Source organism: Bidens hawaiensis, unplaced genomic scaffold (assembly GCF_021521415.1).
Source record: "Bidens hawaiensis isolate Kalapana, Puna unplaced genomic scaffold, B.hawaiensis_p1.1 tig00000566_1, whole genome shotgun sequence".
NCBI classification, from domain to species: Eukaryota; Viridiplantae; Streptophyta; class Magnoliopsida; order Asterales; family Asteraceae; genus Bidens; species Bidens hawaiensis.
The window spans coordinates 2976267-2983899 of NW_027491035.1; positions in this window are offsets into that span (position 1 = coordinate 2976267).

Consider the following 7633-nt stretch of genomic DNA (forward strand, 5'->3'; position numbering starts at 1 on the left):
CAGTGTTTTTCCCATGGTTTCTTGATCGTATACATTACTGGAGAAACTCGAATATTTTCATACGAAAAAAAAAGAAATGGTTATTGGTTTAAGTGAAGTAAGCGTGCCTAAAGACAAGGGTAACGCTTCTAATTCAGGGGTTCTGGTTTGTATGATGATGGAAATATTGGTTAAAAAGAAGCCCTTTGTGATTGAAAATGACGTTGATGAGGTATGTGCTAACTACCGACGTCATATGGCTCATGAATTATATAAGTGGCGTGTGGAACCCGACTTTGTTTAGCGTTGTTGTATTGTCATCATATTGCACCTCTATTTATTTTATTTTTTCTAAAATTAGTTGTAATATTAATCTTCAATTTATATCATGTTATCATGTTTAAGGGTGTCTAAATACGACTCGTATAAGTGAAGCTTTTTTAAATACATATTGTATTTAATAAATTGCAATCATTTTAGTATATAAATTACTTTATTAGATAAAAGTAAAACACATTATATAAAATACTTTTATATATACATATATGTTTGCTTATACGTACATACACAGACAACTGGCATGCGGGAAACACCCATATTGTAGGTCGGTTTTACGAAAATGATTTAAAGATTTAAATGTATAAAACGATTTACTAAAATGATTTAAATGTATAAATTTAAAAAAAGTTACAAAAAAACGGGTTGGGAGCGGTTTGAACACGCGACCTCCCATTCCGTAACAAATGTCCTTCACCAGCTGGGTTACCAGCGACGTGCGTTAGAATATGGATTGTACACTTTAAATACTGTAAAGGAAAAGGGGGGAAAAACAAAAAACTCCTAACCCGCCATTGGCAAGAGCGGATTAGAAGTAAGCTTTATTTTTTTAGAAAACCTGAACAACTTTTTCTTGGTGAAAAACCTAATCCACCATTCACAATGGCGGATCCGGAATTTTTTTTGGTTTCATCTTCTTCTTCCTCGTGTATGATTGAAGACAACCATGGTGGTTCACGGGTCTTGAAGGACTGTGAAAAAGCCAAGGCAACATGCATGTGAGGCTAATAATTGTGTGAAGGTATGAGGCTAATAATTGTGTGAATGTATAAGAAAGCTTTAAAGATTTTGCAGGGCTTTAATAATGCATGATAGATGTAATGTTGGTAGCTAAATAATATTAACTAGGTAGAAAACAAAATTTAGTTAGTTGGGTTAGTTAGGTTAGTAAACCTTGTTAGTTTTGGTTAGTTTGGTTAAGTGGTACATAACGGAACAAAACGGGGTTGTGTATGTGTTGCTCCTAATCCGCCATTGGTAGGAGAGGATTAGCTTTCATTGGTTGATCCGCCATTGGCAATGGCGGATCCATTTCATGTTTCCTCTTAATCCGCCATTGCCAATGGTGGATTAACTAGTTTCTTTCTTTTTTTTTTTTTTTTTGACTTTCCCCGTTATTCTTTTTTTTGTAAATAAACACCATTTTGAAAAAAAATTCATATTGGATGGTCCACACATCATTAATGAAATCATAAACTGATGGAAAAAAAAGAAAAAAAATGGGACTGCTGATTAAGGTGGACTTCGAAAAGGCATACGACCATAATGATTGGAAATTTTTGGGGCAGTGTTGTTGAAAATATGAGATTTTCAACAAAATGGAGAAGTTGGATCAATGGAGTGGTGGCTTCGGCACGTTCTTCCATTTCAGTCAACGGGCTTCCTATGTTCGAGTTTGAGTTCAAGTTTGCTAGAGGTATTCGACAAGGGGACCCGATCTCGCCATTCTTGTTCTTTCGGTTGTCTAAAATGGGGTGCGGGGCTGGTGTTTTTAACGGGTTTCAAAGTCCTAAGAACGGACCATTATTGGCTCATTTATTGTTTGCAGATGACGCGATTATTGTTGGCAAGTGGTTAGTAATTAATGTACGGGTTGTGGCCCGGCTATTGAGGATTTATAAACTTCTTTCGGAGTTAAACATAAATTTGCATAAATCTACTTTATATGGGGTTTGGGGTCAACTGGTAAGAAGTTAAAACAATGGTGGAATTGCTCCACTGGTAAACTAGGCGAATTATCATTTATGTATTTGGGGATTAAGGTTGGGGGAAATATGAATAAATTCAATAATTGGCAACCGATTATCGAAGTGTTTGACAAAAGATTGGTGAGTTGGAAGGCCCATACGCTTTCGATGGGTTGTAGGTTAACGTTAATAAAATTGGTTCTAGACACTCTCCAGAGCTACTATATTTCTCTCTATCAAGCCCCTATAAATATTTTGGAGAATTTGGAAGCAAAGACAAGATTTGTTGGGTCTCTTGGGAAATGACGAAAAATCTAAGATTTGTTGGGTCTCTTGGGAAAAAGTGTTTAAAAGCCAAGGATGAAGGGGGTTTGGGTTTGGTGTCTTTTAGAGATTCTAATATTTCCCTTTTGTCTAAATGGTGGTGGAGATACAATGAGGAAGAGGAAGGGTTGTGGAGAAACGTGGTGAAGGAGCTACATGAGACGGTTAGAAAATGGTCGATACCTCCTTTCAACAAAAAACTTAACGGGACTTGAGGAAAATTAACAAAAATTGAAAATAGTCTTATCGAGTCGAATATTTCATTGGTTAAGTTAGTTAATGAAAAGGTGGGAGATGAACAAAAGATTCGTTTTTGGTTGGATTATTGGTCGGGAGAAGGTATTTTAAAAGATAAATATCCAAAGCTTTTTCCCCTTCGAAAATTTAAGTCTTGTCTCGTGGCGGATAGTTGTGTTGAGTCAAATGGGGTGATTTCAATGGACTGTTGCTGGAGAACTCAACCCATTTATGAAGAAGAGAAACGAACTGATGGATTTACTTGAAATTTTGTACTACTTTAGCTTTGGTGGGGAATGAGATAGATGGATTTGGGGAGGAGATGATTGGGGTCACTTTTTGGTAGCTTCTACGAAAAAACAATAATACAAGGCTACTAATCCTCCTCGAGAAAGCATCTTGGATTGGAATAGTTGGGTCCCCTTGAAGGTCAATGCGGTTGTTTGGCGGGTGTTACGCAATCGTCTTTCGACGTGTGATAATTTGGTAAAAAGGAAGGTGACAATTGGATTGAGTGTCTATAACTATTTTATGGCAGCGAATGACTCGATCGAGCACTTGTTGTCGGGTTGTTACGTGTTAACAGTGTGGAACCATATAAGCAGGCGGTGCGATATTCCCATACATTTTTCTTCTTCGGTTCAGGCAAAAGTTGAGATTCATAATCAGGTTCCTAAAATCGGTCATAGTAGAAAAATAGTTCGTTCAATTATAATGGTGGCTATTTGGTGCATATGGAAAGCTCGAAACAAGTTAACTTTTGAGAACAAGCCTATTAAAATTGAGTACATTCTTAGTGACGTAAGGTTTTTAAGTTTTCTTGGATAAAAAATAGATCAAAATGTCTGGATATAGACTGGTCTAGATGGAAAGGTTTGTTGTTGTAGTATGTTTCTTTGTTCTTCGCCCTTGCTAGCTTCTCGGTAGGAGGGTGCGGGTGTTGGGTTTCAATGAATTTTGCTGTTCAAAAAGAAAGAAGAAATTGGAATTGAAATCAATTCCAACCAAATCCTCAATTAATGGAATTCAAAATTCCTCAATGTTTAGATGGAAAGTTGTATAATCCTTGGAATGTTTGCAACATTACCAAAATATCTCATAGTTTCCTAATATCCACTGCCGCCAACACTTATATCCGGCTACCACCAACATTTATCTCTGGCCACCACCAGCAACATAATTCCGACGACATCTAAACCACGTTTTTTGGGCTATAACATTACCTGAGCATTACCGCCACCCCCTTCGATGTGTCAACGCTACCCGAAAAAACCGGTCACTTCCACCAACATTTTTTCGCCTAGATCTAAACCACTGAAACCCTAGGTTTTCCTTCACCAATTTTAATTTCTAATGGTGGCCGAAGATGAGCAATTGGAGCTCACATCCACTGATGGTGGACAAACCAGGTATTTGGTTTCTAGAACCTAGTTGCTTATGAGATATAACAAGCTGAAATGAGAGAAGAGAAAAAGGAGATATTAAAATGAGAAAGAGGGAGGAAGGTATTGGTGGTTGTTGAAGGTGGTGGCCGGTGGTGGATGTTTCTTTAGAGAGAGAGAGAGACCAAATGATGGGTGTTAAAGTATTCCATCTCATTCTCTATCCATATCTATATAATTACATTAACAAAACTTTATATTTTCCCTCTTCTAAATAATATTGTTTTATGTATTTATCATTATCTTTTATCAGTTTTCCACTCACAATATAACCACAAATTTAATTTTCTCATTTAACATTTTTTATTTCTTCTACTCACAACACTTATAACCTTACTATATAATTTACAAAACTCACTCATGTATAAAGGAGCGTGCTAAAAATGCTCTTAATTGGAAGGGGTAATTTTGGCTTTCTCAGACATTTCTTCATTCCAATTCTAGTACTAAATATATAGCCAAACTCACAGTAGAGTTTTTAAAGGAATTCAAAAATGAATTCCAATTCAAATTTCATTTCCATGCAAATTCCAACTTTATTTTCAAAACATTTCATGAACTAAACGTACCTTAAATCTTAATAATTGCCCCATGTAACTGGATCAAAAGGTCAATAAAAGAATTATTCAACAGCCAAAACAAATTATTTCACAGTCAAATTAAATAGTTGATTGCTTTTTTGAAACACAATAAATTATTTATGACTAAAACGACTATTTTGCATCTAACAAAAGTTAGAAAATAGACAAATCACCAATTGATGACGGTTTCTCCTTGAAGAAATTATTGCTTCAAACTCATGATTAACAAAGGACTTGTGGTTTTTTTCCAGCGATTAACTAATATATATATATATATATATATAAGGGTTCAAATAAAAAGTATTTTTTTAGAAGTGTGAAAATGCTATAAAATAAAGTACACCACTATACAATGTAAATAGGAAATTATACAACTTTTAGAAACTACCAATCTCAACAACTAGATCCTAGATCCAATGGTCTACATCTGTTCTTATGCTTCTCACAAAACAATTATTTTTTACGTTAACCCTACCCCCCACACATATATATATATAGGTATTGGATCATTTCAGAAGTTTTTTACAGCGAGAAGTGAAGGTGTAACTCCATTAATCCCTGATTTCACTCTCTTTCTTATGTGTAGGTGCGTTGTGTAGGTGCATATGCATGTGTTTAGGTACGTATGTTTGTATATGTGTACGTATGTTTGTATATGTTTAAGTATGTTTGTACGTGTGTAGGTACATATGTTTGAATGTGGCTCGATATATTTATATGTTTGTAGGTAGGTTCGAATGTGTAATTAAGACACAAATACAACCAACCTACATATATGTATGTAACATCATATGAAAGGGATTGAAAATAGGGATTAATGGAGTTATACCTTCACTTCTCGCTGTAATATCACTTCTCGCAAGATCCATCCTTATACACACACACGCGCGCGCGCGCACACACACACACACATACATATATATATATATGTGGACACAAGCATCACAAAGCCCGCATATCGAAATACAACGATTACAGCCACCACACACAAACGAATATCGAGATGCACCTACAACTTAAATCGTCTCCATACCTACCAAGTCAAGTTATTCTATCTCGACCAGTTCCTCATCCATAAAAACCCAAAAGCCTTAATTTTCCCCACCACATTAGTCAACAAATGCAACTTACATTAAACACCAATGTCACACCCCGACTTAGGGACTAAAATAGTGACCATTAGTTGATACATGTTTTGTAAATATATCAGAATTGCGGCTTTATTTTAGCAGAAGACTTATAAATTTAAAAAATATTAATTTGCATTGAAAATTTACTCGGGAACTAAATACCTGAGTTCTAGTTTACAAAACATTGTTTATTATAGTACAGGGATTTTATTATCAAAACTGAACTGTCTTGAAATGCGTGCTTCTATCTTCATGATGACTCAAATCCTTGCTATTGCTTACTAAACTTAGCTACCTGCAATGGGCGGGACAAATACGTCAGCAATATGCTGGTAAAACGTATGACTCGAAAAACATTTAAACCATAATTATAATATAAATATAGTTTTCTGTACAAGCTTAGTGGAAATGTCTGCTATTTCTGGGATTTTGTACCACTACCATACAAACACAATTCAAGAGTTCTCCGGGAGCTATTTCCCATTGGAGAACTGGTTATGACTAATATTAGCCTGTTGTTGTTCAGTTATATTTGGATCCAGAAACATGTGTAATCGGCCTGAGTTGTTTTTATTGTCTATTTTGTATTATAACATTTTAATCTCATGTAAACTTTTGACTGACTCTTTAAGACAAACAACACGTTAATCTTAAAGAGTATAAATCTTCTTTGATGGTTTGTAAAGGTTTAACGTATTCAAATGTACTGTCGGTGTTCGTTTGAAAACCTTCTTGATGTAAATGATATTAACCTATACATAAATAGGTTCGTATAAATACCTGAATGCTTTTCTTGATCAGGCTACATGGCTTAAGCCTAGTTTAGCCATGATAAAGTTTATAACTTGTATTTGAAGAAAACTCTTGTTTTAGTGTGACGTTTGATATAACATGCTTTGGCCTATAGGTTCTAACACGTTGATGAGTTTCTCCAGGTAGGTAAATGGGTTCTGTGGTTCAATAGGATTTTTACGAATTACTTTCCTTTGGCAAGAAACTCGTTACTAGTGATATCCCCTTTCTAGTTAGTACATGCCCGTCAAAATATAGTTTTGTTGACATTACTTCTTCATGAAGTAACGTTTATGAAAATCTTTATGAATGTTTTAACAATATTTTCAAGGTTAAAGGCTATTGATTGATGTCTAAGATATAACTTAAACATAACTCCTACCTTAACATGGGCACTCGGAATGATAATATTAATATAAAGAGTGTCGACGTGTTTGTAGAATCTTGGTATAATGCGTTACTTAGATAATCAACAACGCGTTAGGACTTCGATACATGCACGAACTTTGAAAAAACATGGCCTTGGCACGTCGTAACGATCAAGCACGCTTCCCTAGGCTATGTGTGTGTTTTTAGAGGTGCTTTTTGGGAAGAAAATAACTCAAAACCGTAACCCACCTTTTATAGCCATAATTTGGCTTCAATCGTGTAACGCGATGGAGCCAGCCCACAGTCGTCGCGTATTGCGACAACACAAATTTTTCTAGCTTCGCCACGTGGCCTCTCAAAACGTGCCACATGTTGTCACGTGGTTGGAAAAGTGTACCCGGTAGCTTAATTGGGTCATCATGTAATGTGATGATCCTATGGGTTTGGCTATCGCGTAGCGCGACACACCAAAGTATCGATTTTAGTAAAGATCCATCGCGTAACACGATGGGTCTATGGTTGTCCTGTCGTGTATCATGATGGGTTAGAATTTTTATTTTAAGTTCCTAAACTTTTGATAATTGGCGTTTTAGACTAAATCTTAAGTTGGAAATTTCTGAGGTGTTACATCCTCCCCACCTTTTGAATAATCTTGTCCTTGGGATTTACCGAAACATATGTGGATACTTCTTCTTCATTTCTGACTCAAGTTCACACATATACTCAGGACCTCGTCTGGAGTCCCATCGAACTTT